At 41.3% G+C, this 8719-nt stretch overlaps 2 long non-coding RNA genes across 2 annotated transcripts; both read right to left on the reverse strand.

Annotated features, from left to right (window-relative positions):
- Positions 1–499: 499 nt before the first annotated feature.
- LOC119328195 lies at positions 500–3516 on the reverse strand. Its single transcript, XR_005158874.1, has 3 exons — positions 3060–3516; positions 2603–2913; positions 500–1959 (listed from the first exon to the last, which is right to left on the reverse strand). It is a non-coding gene; the product is annotated as an uncharacterized LOC119328195 (long non-coding RNA).
- Positions 3517–4389: 873 nt separating this feature from the next.
- On the reverse strand, positions 4390–6048 carry LOC119328158. The gene is made up of 3 exons (XR_005158858.1): positions 5977–6048; positions 5851–5886; positions 4390–5566 (listed from the first exon to the last, which is right to left on the reverse strand). It is a non-coding gene; the product is annotated as an uncharacterized LOC119328158 (long non-coding RNA).
- Between the last annotated feature and the right edge of the window lie 2671 nt (positions 6049–8719).

An 8719-nucleotide genomic window follows, 5' to 3' on the forward strand; every position in this document is an offset into this window, starting at 1 on the left:
GAAAGGATAACGATGCGTCCCCTCGTTTTCTACGGCTGCTCTGTTTAAAAAAAAAAGGTCCATAAGTCTTTTTTTTATGCAGAGAAAAACCAAAGGTTTCTGAATACCACGGTATTAAAATCACAGTTTTTAGTGGCAATCAAACAACTCGTTGTAAATAAAACTATAATAATCTCAAAAACTATAGTATTCTCATAATACTTAGAAAATGCTTTGCTATCAAACAGGGCCTTAAACATATTAAGCAAGTTGACCACAAATCAAAAACACAGGAGAACATGTCTTCTATCTAACATAGTAAAATGGCACTAAATGGATATGTCAAGCAAGAGAACGTATCCTGTGCACCCGATGAACTGGTGCACCAAGTACTCCGATACAACCCGAGCCATTAGATTAAAAAGAAAGGGACAGGATGCAGGGCAATGGGAGCTGCGGGTACATTTTGCAAAGCGGACCTTGAGGTCTGTCTGAATTCCGTCCTGCCCTATCTTCTCTACTGTGCCCTGTTTTCTCACCTGTGCTCTTCCATCATTTATGTATCTGTTGCATGATTGTTCATTGATAAAAATAATTATAACTCTATAATAGGAGTATTAAGTATGAGAGAAACAACTTGATAAATAACTGTAGCGAATGATGTTCTGTACTATAACGAACCAAAGATCTCTGAACACATTTCTTTTGATGCTTCCATGCAAGAACATCGCTGTAATTTACATTGGAGCATCACAAGCATGCACATGAGCTGTACACCAACCACCCATCTGAACTACAAAAAATGCTGTATACTTTTTTATTTTTTGGCAAGTGTACATACCAACCACCCATCTGAACTACAAAAAATGTACACATCAAGACCAAGGTGTTCAGAAGTGGTTTGCAGTGCTAAGCCTATTTTGAATTAAAACACAACAGTTTAAAAAAAATACACTGCACTCTGTTAAAACTAAACAGATCACCTCTGTGTGCAACCGCATACACTCCTGGCTTACACAACGAACTTGCCTACTTCTCGGAGATGGATGCGGCAACTTTCCCCCGACAGGTTCAAGTGGACTGCATAACGGAAACTCTGTTGAGAAAAGTGAAACGGAGCTCTGGTCTGCTCCTAACCTAAATAGTACACAGTATGGATCCAGATCCCAGAAGAAGTTCAGAAGATGAACTTGTAATGGTTTCACGAAGTTCGGCCGGACACTGTAAGTATAATTTCTACTTAACATTCTTCAAAATCCAGAGTAATCTACTTGCAGAACAATATGAGAACTTTCAGTTTTTCGTATACCATCGTTGTCGCAAATGACTTCTCCTGATATTTTACCTTGATTCAAATTAATGGAATTTTGGGCTTTGATTTACTGGATGTTGGTTGACTACTCTTTGAAATCAAATTTCTTGCCTCAAACTGAAGATAAGCCATCTCCATTAACAAAGGAAGTTCGCCAGACTAAAGAAATCGGCAATAAAGACATTATTAAACCATTCACACCAGCAAGGCCACATGCTAACAGGAGAAGGAACAACATCTGAAGTTTTAAACAAAAACAGGAAAAGGGACAACATTTCATATTTTCAAAATGCTCAAGAACAGAGGCCTGAACATTGGGTTCGACATTTGTTTCATCTTTCAACACAGCCTACATATTCCAAACTTTGAGAAACTGAGAAGCACTTACTTAAATAGGCATTAAGTAAAGGAGTGGCATATCTCGGCATACATCAAATGTATTTTATTTGGCCTATACTGGTTTCCCTGTTTAAGGAATATATACAAGAAATGAGAAAACTGTAAAGACCACATTGATGTAATGTTTGATATGATTTGGTCTCGCTTCAAGGAGGTTGCATGCTTTGGTTTCTGAACTCCAAAATTAAATTTGTTTTCTAACAGAACAACATGCTTTGGTTTTGCTTCGGTGAGGTTGCAACTATGTGAAAATCCATTCCAGGGACCTCCTACAAGCAATTCATTAGAAGGCCAGAGCACATTAAGTTTTTTCCTTGAAAAACATGAATTTAAGAAGGAAAACACATATTACCTGGGTATCAATGAGGCATTCATAAAATGAACAACTAGTAATTGTTTCCTATGGTTTAGTTGGACATTAAATAAAGACATTTTCTATCTAAGATGAACAGAATGAATCACAAGAGATGTGTAGCAAATAATGTGTTGTCAATCTGAACCACAACTTCCTGGTACTGATTTCTACATATACAATTACTAACAACCACGTGGAAACGTTTTTCTTTAGTTGGCATAACTACATGCAAATACCAAATATGAAGGATCAGCAAAGAGAGCACCTCGTTTATCTATTTTCCGATCTTGCTACTGCAACCTTATAATTGTAGATCATACATCGATTTGGAGCACATATTAGTACATAGTAATTCCTCGGCAATGATGATCAGTCATTTTAGAATAATCATCAATCAGTCGGGCAAGACAAGAAACAAATTGGCAGCTACTATCTATGTGTTTTTTGAACCAATTATAGGAACCTCCAATATATGAGGCTTTGCAAATAGAATATAAGGAACACCGACATTCTGCAAGCCATGGTTACTAACCTGCATGAAAATAGGGAGTACATACCTTGTAATTCACATGAAGATTGTACAAATCTACTTGCAGCTTGTATGTAAATTTGGTGCTCACAAGACACTATTCCAATTCTGAATCAACAAAAGCATGCCTTTTAAGTCAACTAGAACAAATTGCTCATGCTCATCTCCCGGCCACTGGTTTAAACAGATTGGGGGGAAAGGTGTGGACGAAATTGTAAGAACAAAAATGACCTTAACACATGGATAAAGGACGAAGCAAATATATCAAGATCCTTGAGTTGATGCAGACGGCAGTGGCAGTAGATTGAGTCACCAATGCATACTCACAATGAGCCACCACTGCCAAAATCGAAATCAAGGCACTCTTTAGATGTTACGGTGGTAGGCTGCTGCTAGAAATTTCAAAAAAGCAGATCACTCCTATGTATTTGAGTGAGACGACGCTCGATTGGTACAAGATTGAGAGATTGACGAAATTTACTAACCCTAACTCGCCTGCCACGGTGGTACAGAAGAGGGAGAGAGAGGTGATTGGGTTCAGTGAAAATCTCGAGGGAGGGAGATCAGCTCTTCAGCTGGACCTTAACCCTAGCTCGGCGGCGACGGCGGCTGCGCTGGTATAGGAGATGGAAGGGGACAGAGACGAACTGAGTGTGGGGGAGGTCAATTCGCTTGATTTAACTACACTGCAAGGATCCTTTTGCAAATGTACCATCAGGCCCACCTTCTAACTCGTCATGTCCGTGCTTTTTGCATCCAATGGCCCATATACCGCTGGTGCATTCGGTGCATCCAATTCCCTCGTTTCACCAGACTAGTAAGTGTGCACGTGCAACGCACGTCTCCATCCATACACATGATGAACATGGGTATAATGAGTAATATGCTCACAAGGCATGTCTCAGCTGATGTATACAATCAAACACAAGAGACCTTACAAATTTTATGTTCAACTTTTGTGGTAAAAGAACCAAGAGCAACAACTGAAGTGCTGCAATACAACCGAAAGAAACCCAGACATATCTTTTGTCTACTACTCCCTTCATCCCATAATATAAGAGCATTTTTCGCACTAATCTAGTGTTAAAAACACTCTTATATTATGGACGGGGAAACTATATGCTTAAGAAAAATTCGCACAAAATAGGATGTTTTTTTAAGATTCGTCTCTTTAACTTTGATAAATATATCTACTACCGGCATAAATGGCATACAACTTCGTCTCTAAAGAAAAGTAGGGGGTGTCTCAATCTATTTTGAAAACCTAGTCATGGTATATAGACAAAACGTGTGCTTGTCTGGTGAGCTCATCATTCATCGTATTCAACTCCATACTCTTACAACAAATCTAGAATGATGGAAACGATATACCAACTCACACACAAAATAAGCTTAGCACTTACTTCATCTTCCTGTTCTTGGCTTGTTGTGCGTCTCTTTGTCTTGGTTGTCGAGAGGTCAATAGTCATCTCCTACTCAGCAGCTGGCTGCATTGAGTCTTCTTGTTTGCCAAGCCAAGGTGCTGTAGGAATGGACATTGTAGGTGTAATTGGTCTTCTTGCTAAACTGAACCCTGGAAGTGATGTCAGCATGTGTACCAATACCTAGTAATCATGAACGTCTCTCTATAAACATAAAAGAACTAATTATACTTGAACAGTAAAAAATACCACATTTTCCATAGTGTAGTTCATCCAAACAATTTCTTGAACTAAAAAAATTGAACATAAATTATGAAATGGTGTATCAAGTGAAATGAATAGAATATAGTGAATTGCTTATATGCAGGAATGATATAAGAAGTTCGTTCCACCTACCTGCAATAAATTGTGTAAGGGCAGTGATATAATTTCTCTTTGGTTTGTGTATATTTTTATGGAGAGTATGCAAATTTGTACCATAATTTTATAGAAGAGAACACAAGTTACAAGAGCACCCCAAAGGGGGACGACATCCACGCTCCACCACCAACACATATCACAATGACTACTCACATAATCCAGCCATCCTATTTCCTCATGCAATTAGGTCACAAAGAATGAGAACACAGAGTGTTGCCTCGTTGACTTGAAGCTGAGCATTGTTGAACGCCCTAGCATTGTGTTGCTTTCATAGGCTATAGCACACAAGCATCACAAGAGAATCAAAACCACATTATTTAGCTTTGGAAATGAACTGGCGAGACCTCCCCACCAATCCGGAATATTATCGATGACAGAAGGGGCAGGGACAGCATCAAGATGAGTCGATCGAAGACATCGATACCATACCTGTCGAGTATATACGCACTGAAGCGGGATGAGGTCGCAATGTCCTCTTCCTGCTCAGAGAAAACAGGGCCAAATATGTACCTGCAGCTCTCTTCTGACCCGACGATCCGATGTCCATACTCGATGTTGCGAAGCCAAGCAAATGAATTGCAGTTCAATGGCACCCAGCTATTCCAAAGTGCCTTAGCACCAGCAAAGCAAACAGCTCCTTCCGAAAGAAGAATGTACTGGTTTGTGTATATAACACTTCACAAATTCTGCACACTGACCTTCCAGCACAGCTGACACAAACTTGATGAATTCAGAACTCAACAATGCATTATGTCGGTCCCTTTAGCACAACAAATTCAACCCATAGTTTTGCTCGCTCTTACTCTGCTCCCCGAAAAGTTCCACATGAATGGTCTCATCGTAAAAAACACGGTGTCCAACGCAGGCACCACCCGAATGCTTCCTGGTTGGAACACTTCCAACCATTAACATCATTCTTCAGCCACACGATCACCTCTTCACAAACCAGGTATATCAAAGGAGGGCACCCTTACTTCTAGAATCAAGCTCTAAAATTGCAGCACGAAACTGAACACGTAATCCTCTTAGATGCTTAGAAAACATGTATAGTTATGTGATTACCTTCTCAAACATCCTCTTTGTAAAATTCATCCTCACAATCAGAAAGAAACCATGCTTGAGACTTGCAAAAAATATTTCAGCATTGGTACCTAAAAAATAATTAATTTATGTTAGTTTTGCCCTTGAGAAAAGAATGGTCAATTTTGTTCAGAAAAAAATGTTATAAAGGAGAAAAATATTAATTATCAAAGTTGTAGCTTGCAGACTGCCCTGTTCATTGTAACTAATGTAGTAATTTAGATAATAATGTTGGCTTCGCAGTTGTAGTCATCCTTGGAATTATTGGACCTTGGAGAGGCATGTAGTATCATTTCAGGAGCATATGTACTCTATCTACAGGTTATATGAATGCCAAAAATAGCTAGTGTCTTACCAATGTTGATTCCTTCTTGCCCATGGTCTCAGTAGCCTGTTTTGAAGGTATATTAGGTTAATACAATATTATACAAGTAAATACATTGGTAATACAGGAAAATGGATCCCTAAGTTCAGGTGCTACCTCTGAATGCAAGAATTTGACATCCATTATGAGGATAGTCCATGAAAAGGTTCCCAATATGTTAGGTCCATTTGAATTATCGATGTAGGAATCTTGTGATAAAATAGCTTGACATGTATTTTCATCAATCTATTAGAGCAAAACATATGAACAGAACCATACAGTATACAATTACAAGAATGAACTCCACCTTGTCTGACCAAAAAACACCACCCAACATCTGTTAATCAGATGAATCAATAAGCTCACAGGACAGAAAGACCAACTACCAACCTAGCTGAAAAATATTGTATATGGTACATGGTACACCCACCTAAATAACATCTTAAAATAACTACAACTTAAATCGGGTAACTGAAGCACCAAGTGTAGGCAGATATGTTATTGTTTCGGTGGTGGAATAAAACTAAAATATCATGACTTGGTTAATCAGCAAATCGTGTTAACTCTGAGATATACATCATGCCACACTCGCTCGCCTTTTCCCAAATATGATTTGTAATATCACATTATCATTTCCATCGAACTAATTCAATACAATATATAGTGGCGTATGAGGACTCTAACAATGGATTTACCCAACTTTAACAAATAAAAGGGGTTCGTGTAATATAACAAAAATGATATATATACTGCAATCCAATGGGAGTCGAGAGCAGTATAAGCGAGAATTAAGATATTTCTCACTGTTCGTATGGAAGTAATTTCACAAAATCATATCCCACCGACCAATCAACAATATTTGTTATGAAGTAAGATGGATCTAGGCCTACAGTATATATTGATTCATAAATAGGCCTACAAATATAAGAGGATGAGTGAAACAAAACATTCATGCCCGTGACTTCCACAAGAACATATTTCTATCCAGCTCATTTTTTCGAATGTATCTTTCTACTGGTTAACAACGTGGCCATGGAATTAACCACCCAAAGGAAAGGAATCGTACCAATACTGCTGACCACACGGGTTGATCTTAACCATCGCCAACCAATACTGAATCTGCCATTGCATGGTCGGCCCTTTGGCGGAGTCCGCGGTGCGCGGCAAGGTCGGCGAAGGAGGCGCAGACGGCGAGGATCTGGTCGTGGAGCTCGCCGAGACGCGGGGCGGAATCGGCACGCGTAGTGGCGGAAATGACCCGCCCTCGGGGTCCTTCCAGGATGCCTCGCGCCGGGACTACTCGTGCCTGATTGGGATGTGCGCCGCCCGCATCGTCTCCACCCCCGCCGCTGCCGACGCCATCACCCCATTCCCCCGTCTTTCTCTCCCTTCCTCCGCCACTCGCCTCTCCGTTGCCTCGGGTGGTTGGCTACGTTTGCTCGGGCCCATGGGAAGTAGAGGAGCGGTGGGCGGCGGCAGCTATCTGCGCTCGCATCTGTGAGAAAATTACGGGATTAGGATAGCAGAGAAGGAGCGGCAAAGCTTTGTGGGCACTGGGCAGAGAGAAAATTACAGGATAATAATCCCCTTAATTGAGGACGAAGGGATGCGTGGGACGGGGCAGTCTGCTCCGGCAGAACATTTAATCTGAATCGTTTATTCACGTGGAAGACCTTTGATCTACTATGGACGGTTAGATGTGTTTTATTTAGATTGATCAAACGTCTCAGATAATCCCGTGTATAGTTTGTGGTGTGTCTTTAGGGGAACTCATGTTTGCTCTTTTAATAGTAGTATAGATTAATAGTAGTATGGATACATTCTCTGTCAAGCAAGACCCAGAGATAAACTGCGTACAACACCGGGGCATGCTTTCTTAATTTAACCTTGAGAAAAAGCCATCTTCATGCTGAATTCGTTCCTGCTGTAGATAGCCCATATGGTCTCCAGTTCCACCAGATAACTGCATCCAACAAAATAGATAAATTGCTTCATGTATATGAGACACAGGAGAAAAAACATACAAAGATTATTGCCGAGAGATAGAGAGGGAGAGGGACTAAGACGTTGCAGTGTGAATTACCTCAAGTATTGGAGGCAGACCTGCTAGTGCAATACATGACAGATTCACTTGGGTCTTCTACGGTGCCAAACGGAAACACACTTTGCAGCGTCTTGGTATTCATGTCAAGAGCAAGGATCCATGACTTTGGGTGATATAATTTCTCCCTGGCAATTAGGTAAACAACACCATCATCATCCAAGCTCGGAGAGGGGTCAGAGATCACAAGGCGCTGGAAGTAGGCTGCCTCTTCTTCTGGGTTCTCAACACCCTCCTCTGATGGCAGCAGCAGCATTCCGGTCGGGTGCGAAATCATATCGGTTTTGATTGTGACCTCAGCCGCTTCGACCGTGCATTCAGGCTCGCCCCATGCTTCGTAAGAATTCTCCAGCGTGCTATTGGTCCACGAGGAGATCGCCCAGTCATCCACCAGCATAGTTGGATGCTCCGTTTCCGGGTCAATGACGTCTATGTCCAGTTGGATAAGCTTGAGACAGCCATTGACGAAGGCAATGCCTCGGTAATTCATTGCACGGCCTAAATGTTCGTCGGCGGTGATATGATCCATCGGCAGCGGCAACGGTATTCCCCTGAGAGTTGGCTTCTCACGCAGCACATCACACAACAGGATGCCTCGCCAGAGATCGACCCAGCCCATGGTGCCGTGCTCACCGCCGATCGTGATGACGTTAGAACTATATAGTGGTAATAAAGATCCGTGTTGGTGGGGATGACGCAATCGAACTCCACCTGTGGCTCCGCCATGGGCAGCACCATGGAGCTCCAGCTCGATGTCTC

The sequence above is a fragment of the Triticum dicoccoides genome, chromosome 7A, assembly GCF_002162155.2.
Source record: "Triticum dicoccoides isolate Atlit2015 ecotype Zavitan chromosome 7A, WEW_v2.0, whole genome shotgun sequence".
NCBI lineage: Eukaryota > Viridiplantae > Streptophyta > Magnoliopsida > Poales > Poaceae > Triticum > Triticum dicoccoides.